The following is a 7,298-nucleotide window of genomic DNA, read 5'->3' on the forward strand; positions in this document are numbered from 1 at the left end:
AATAGCTGGCTAACTAACCTAGGAAATCGCTCTAGACTACACAATTATCTTTGATACAAAGACGGCTATGTAGCTAGCTATGTAGCTAGCTACGATCAAACAAATCAAGCCGTTGTACTGTAATGAAATGAAATGAAAAATGTGATACTACCTGTGGAGCGAAGCGAAATGCGACCGGATTGTTGAGTGCAGAAGTTCTGTTCGGTAGACGTTGGCTAGCTGTTGGCTAGCTAGCAGAGTCTCCTATGTTAAGGACGACATAAAACTACACACTCTAAACTACACAATTATCTTGGGTACGAAGACAGCAAAGACAACTATGTAGCTAGCTAACACTACACTAATCAAGTCGTTCAGTTGAGTGTAATAGTTGTGCTGCTAATCGGTAGACGGTGGACTAGCTAACGGTGGACGTTAGCTAGCTGGCTAGCTGCAGGGCAGTGTAGACTGCGTTAGGACGACGAAATACGATAATTACGCAATTATCTATGATACAAAGACGGCTGTGTAGCTAGCTAAGAAGAAATTGCTAAGATTGGACAAATCAAACCGTTGTACTATAATGAAATGTAATGAAATGTAATACTACCTGCGGACCGAGTGCAGATGCGACCGCTCGCGACCGCTCGCTCCAACCCGGAAGTTGAGACAGGAGGGGTCAGGAGACACTGTGGCCCCATCCGATGATACCACCGGACAGGGCCAATCAGGAAGCATATAACCCCATGCACTTTGCCAAAGCTCAGCCCCCACACCACTAGAGGGATATCTTCAAACACCAACTTACCATCCTGAGACAAGGCCGAGTATAGCCCACAAAGATCGCCGCCACGGCACAACCCAAGGAGGGGCGCCAACCCAGACAGGAAGATCACATCAGTGACTCAACCCACTCAAGTGACACAACACCCCTCCTAGGGACGGCATGAAAGGGCACCAGTAAGCCAGTGACTCAGCCCCTGTAATAGGATTAGAGGTAGATAATCCCAGTGGAAAGAGGGAAACCCGCCAGGCAGAGACAGCAAGGGCGGTTCGTTGCTCCAGAGCCTTTCCGTTTACCTTCACACTCCTGGGCCAGACTACACTCAATCATATGACCCACTGAAGAGATGAGTCTTCAGTAAAGACTTAAAGGTTGAGACAGAGTTTGCGTCTCTCACATGGGTAGGCAGACCATTCCATATAAATGGAGCTCTATAGGAGAAAGCCCTGCCTCCAGCTGTTTGCTTAGAAATTCTAGGGACAATTAGGAGGCCTGCGTCTTGTGACCGTAGCGTACGTGTAGGTATGTATGGCAGGACCAAATCAGAGAAATAGGTAGGAGCAAGCCCATGTAATGCTTTGTAGGTTAGCAGTAAAACCTTGAAATCAGCCCTTGCCTTGACAGGAAACCAGTGTAGGGAGGCTAGCACTGGAGTAATATGATCAAATTTTTTGGTTCTAGTTAGGATTCTAGCATCCGTATTTAACCCCAACTGAAGTTTATTTAGTGCTTTATCCGGGTTGCCGGAAAGTAGAGCATTGCAGTAGTCTAACCTAGAAGTAACAAAAGCATGGATACATTTTTCTGCATATTTTTTGGACAGAACGTTTCTGATTTTTGCAATGTTACGTAGATGGAAAAAAAGCTGCAATTGAAACAGTCTTGATATGTTCGTCAAAAGAGAGATCAGGGTCCAGAGTAACGCCGAGGTCCTTCAGTTTTATTTGAGACGACTGTACAACCATTAAGATTAATTGTCAGATTCAACAGAAGCTCTCTTTGTTTCTTGGGACCTAGAACAAGCATCTCTGGTTTGTCCGAGTTTAAAAGTAGAAAGTTTGCAGCCATCCACTTCCTTATGTCTGAAACACAGGCTTCTAGCGAGGGCAATTTTGGGGCTTCACCATGTTTCATTGAAATGTACAGCTGTGTCATCCGCATAGCAGTGAAAGTTAACATTGTGTTTTCGAATGACATCCCCACGAGGTAAAATATATAGTGACCAAGTGCAACATAGCTTCAGTGTGTAAATCAGCTAGAAAGATGTGTCGGCATCGAGTAATTGTCTCTGGCCCCCTCCCAGTTAGGGGGAGTGATGAGCTCTACAGCAGAGTCTCACAACACAATCGCTGGTTGAAAACGGTTTTCTGCCCCTCCCAAAAGATTGGCCCTCTTTCTGAGACAACCACAAACAGGACCAAGCCTGGCCTGCTGAGGAGTGACGGACTCCATCCTAGCTGGAGGGGTGCTCTCATCTTATCTACCAACAGACAGGGCTCTAACTCCTCTAGCTCCACAATGAAATAGGGTGCAGGCCAGGCAGCAGGCTGTTAGCCAGCCTGCCAGCTTAGTGGAGTCTGCCACTAGCACAGTCAGTGTAGTCAGCTCAGCTATTCCCATTGAGACCGTGTTTGTGCCTCGACCTGGGTTGGGCAAAACTAAACATGGCGGTGTTCGCCTTAGCAATCTCACTAGGATAAAGACCTCCTCCATTCCTGTCATTATTGAAAGAAATCATGATACCTCACATCTCAAAATAGGGCTACTTAATGTTAGATAGATCCCTTACTTCAAAGGCAATTATAGTCAATGAACTAATCACTGATAATAATCTTGATGTGATTGGCCTGACTGAAACATGGCTTAAGCCTGATGAATTTACTGTGTTAAATGAGGCCTCACCTCCTGGTTACACTAGTGACCATATCCCCCGTGCATCCCGCAAAGGCGGAGGTGTTGCTAGCATTTACGATAGCAAATTTCAATTTACAAAACAAAAAATAAGTTTTCGTCTTTTGAGCTTCTAGTCATGAAATCTATGCAGCCTACTCAATCACTTTTTACAGCTACTGTTTACAGGCCTCCTGGGCCATATACAGCGCTCCTCATTGAGTTCCCTGAATTCCTATCGGACCTTGTAGTCATAGCAGATCATATTCAAATTTTTGGTGACTTTAATATTCATATGGAAAAGTCCACAGACCCACTCCAAAAGGCTTTCGGAGCCATCATCGACTCAGTGGGTTTTGTCCAACATGTCTCTGGACCTACTCACTGTCACAGTCATACTCTGGACCTAGTTTTGTCCCATGGAATAAATGTTGTGGATCTTAATGTTTTTCCTCATAATCCTGGACCTTAATGTTTTTCCTCATAATCCTGGACCACCATTTTCTTACGTTTGCAATTGCAACAAATAATCTGCTCAGACCCCAACCAAGGAGCATCAAAAGTCGTGCTATAAATTCACAGACGGCACGGGGATTCCTTGATGCCCTTCCAGACTCCCTCTGCCTACCCAAGGATGTCAGAGGACAAAACTCAGTTAACCACCTAACTGAGGAACTTAATTTAACCTTGCGCAATACCCTAGATCCAGCTGCACCCCTAAAAACTAAAAACATTTCTCATAAGAAATTAGCTCCCTGGTATACAGAAAATAACCGAGCTCTGAAGCAAGCTTCCAGAAAATTGGAACAGAAATGGCGCCACACCAAACTGGAAGTCTTCTGACAAGCTTGGAAAGACAGTACCGTGCAGTATCGAAGAGCCTTAACTGCTGCTCTAGTCCCTCTAGTGGTGTGGGGGCTGTGCTTTGGCAAAGTGGGTGGGGTTATATCCTTCCTTTTTGGCCCTGCCCGGGGGTGTCCCCGGATGGGGCCACAGTGTCTCCTGACCCCTCCTGGGCTAGGGTCAGTTTGTTATATCTGGAGTACTTCTCCTGTCCTATTCTGTGTCCTGTGTGAATCGAAGTGTGCGTTCTCTAATTCTCTCCTTCTCTCTTTCTTTCTCTCTCTCGGAGGACCTGAGCCCTAGGACCATGCCCCAGGACTACCTGATATGATGACTCCTTGCAGTCCCCAGTCCACCTGGCCGTGCTGCTGCTCCAGTCTCAACTGACCTGAGCCCTAGGACCATGCCCCAGGACTACCTGACATGATGACTCCTTGCTGTCCCCAGTCCACCTGACCGTGCTGCTGCTCCAGTTTCAACTGTTCTGCCTTATTATTATTTCGACCATGCTGGTCATTTATGAACATTTGAACATCTTGGCCATGTTCTGTTATAATCTCCACCCGGCACAGCCAGAAGAGGACTGGCCACCCCACATAGCCTGGTTCCTCTCTAGGTTTCTTCCTAGGTTTTGACCTTTCTAGGGAGTTTTTCCTAGCCACCGTGCTTCTACACCTGCATTGCTTGCTGTTTGGGGTTTTAGGCTGGGTTTCTGTACAGCACTTTGAGATATCAGCTGATGTACGAAGGGCTATATAAATAAATTTGATTTGATTTGCTCGATCATCCTATTTTTCCAATTTAATTGAGGATTATAAGAACAATCCGAAATTTATTTTTGATACTGTCGCAAAGCTAACTAAAAAGCAGCATTCCCCAAGTGAGGATGGATTTCACTTCAGCAGTAATAAATTCATGAACTTTGAGGAAAATATCATGATTATCAGAAAGCAAATTAAGGACTCTGCACAACTCTGCCAGGACCTAGGATCAAGAGACACTCAAGTGTTTTAGTACTATATCTCTTGACGCAATTATGAAAATAATCATGGCCTCTAAACATTCAAGCTGGATAATGGACCCTATTCCAACTAAACTACTGAAAGAGCTGCCTCCTGTGCTTGGCCCTCCTATGTTGAACATAATAAACGGCTCTCTATCCACCGGATGTGTAGCAAACTCACTAAAAGTGGCAGTAATAAAGCCTCTCTTGAAAAAGCCAAACCTTGTCCCAGAAAATATAAACTATCGGCCTAATCTTGTTTAGAAAAGGCTGTTGTGCAGCAACTCACTGCCTTCCTGAAGAGAAACAATGTATACGAAATGCTTCAGTCTGGTTTTAGACCCCACCATAGCACTGAGACTGCACTTGTGAAGGTGGTAAATGACCTTTTAATGGCATCAGACCGAGGCTCTGCATCTGTCCTCATGCTCCTAGACCTTAGTGCTGCTTTTGATACCATCGATCACCACATTCTTTTGGAGAGATTGGAAACCCAAATTGGTCTACACGGACAAGTTCTGGCCTGGTTTAGATCTTATCTGTCGGAAAGATATCAGTTTATCTCTGTGAATGGTTTGTCCTCTGACAAATCAACTGTAAATTTCAGTGTTCTGTTTTAGGACCACTATTGTTTTCACAATTTTCACTATATCGTTGTCTCTGATTGGGGACCATATTTAGGTAGCCATATTCCTTGGGTATTTTGTGGGTTGTTATTCTATGTTTAGTTGCCTGTTCTGCACTAGCCGTATTAGCTTCACGGTTCGTTTTGTATAGTTTGTTCAGTGTTCATTAAATAAGTATGTACGTTTACCACGCTGCGCCTTGGTCTCCTCCATATGACGACCGTGACAGTTGTACATCTTGGTAAGTACACCCAGTAGTTAAGCTTCCCTTGGCTGCAGGAATAAGAAATATGTCAATTCTAGAGTAACTGTCATGGACAGGGGTGTCAAATGAGTATTCTTTAAACTTTTGGTTGTGAAATCTCCAAGTCCAAAGTGTTTCATTTCTGCTTTAAACATTTTACCGGCCAGTGTGAGGCTGATACTATTAGAGGAAGATCTATCACTGGAAGGGTCCAGTTCCAAGTTAAAATCCCCTGCCATTATTATCTCTGATGATGGGCACCTTAATTGTGTTATTAACATGCTGTAAGGCAATATGTGCCTCTCTGGCTGTTAAGATTTCAGACGTTATTATGTTTTCTTCTCCTACAGAGAGTGAAACTAATGAGCTGCCAACTCTGGATGAGCTCCCACTTCCCCCTGTAGATAAAAAAATATATTTTACCTTTATTTAACTAGGCAAATCAGTTAAGAACAAGTTCTTATTTTCAATGACAGCCTAGGAACAGAGGGTTAACTGCCTGTTCAGCTCAGGGGTTTGAACTTGCAACCTTCCGGTTACTAGTCCAACGCTCTAACCACTAGGCTACACTGCCACCCCAGCAGTGAGTAATGTTTTTTTATTTAACCTTTAACTAGGCAAGTCCGTTAAGAACAAATTCTTATTTACAATGACCGCCTACCAAAAGGCCTCCTGCAAGGACTGGGATTAAAAAGAAATAAAAATCTAGGACAAAACACACAAAAGCGACAACACTACATAAAGAGAGACTTAAGACAACAGGTTGTTTTCAAGTTGAGGGTGAGGTCATCTAAACCCTCGATCTGGTTTACATTATGTGGAACACTGAGCTGATGAACAAGCACCAACCTTTTGAAGGTCTTTGCAAAATTGTTAAACAACAGGGTTTTATATTTTGACTCGGTGGAAAAACATGGGTCAATTCAACACGATGGTGGAAAGAAGTATGGAAACAATGGATAACATTGAGAGTTATTCACCTGAATCTACAGATCCTGTGTGTGTGTGCGTTTGTGTGTGTGGTATTATTTTTTAATATACTCATTCACCACTGGTTATAACTTTTTGATTGTGTCACTCCTGCTCCCCCTCCCCCCAGTGCTCGAGGGGCATTACTCATTCCTGCCACCATTACTCACGCCTGCTCCCCCTCCCCCCAGTGCTCGAGGGCGCTTGGCTCCCCAGCATTACTCACTCCTGCCACCATTACGCACACCTGCCTTCCCCCGTCACGCGCATCAGCGACTATTTGATTCACCTGGACTCAATCACCTCTATCATTGCCTCCCCTATATCTGTCTGTTCCCCGCTTCAGCGTTGATTGTCTTATGTCCTTGTATATCCTGGTGCTGATGCTGTTTCATGTCTGTTCCTGATTAAATGTTTGACTCCCCGTCCCTGCTTCTCTACTCCAGCGTTGGTCCTTACAGATTGTAGGTTTTAGCTTTATGATTTATTATAGTGATATAATTTTCTAGAACCTCCTTTTGGATAAAGCTCAAATCTAAATGTTTACTTTAAAATGTAATTATTTTTATTGCACGAGTGATAAAAGGATGAAATTGACTTTGCATCTTATCTTTGTCATTAACAATCCTAGGTTCCTGTCTGTCTGGTCTAGAGAGGAGGGGGAGGGCCCCCTCCGGAGGAACAGCTGGCAGAATGCCCAGAACGTTTTTTAAGATAGACGGAGCCAGTCACATGTGAACCCATCCAATGAAGCATGTTTAGATAGACCCTAATATACTGCTATGTAAGGAGCTCACTTCAGACCGGTACTTATGCATCTAAGTTTGACTGTGACCTCTACAGCTAGCTGACAATAGAGTGACTCATTTAATATTGTTGGAGTGTCCTATATAAGAATTCCCATAACACCACTTATGTAGTTTTTTGGGGTATCTGCACTTTACTATGTATATTTTTGCC

Source organism: Oncorhynchus nerka, linkage group LG9a (genome assembly GCF_034236695.1).
Source record: "Oncorhynchus nerka isolate Pitt River linkage group LG9a, Oner_Uvic_2.0, whole genome shotgun sequence".
NCBI lineage: Eukaryota > Metazoa > Chordata > Actinopteri > Salmoniformes > Salmonidae > Oncorhynchus > Oncorhynchus nerka.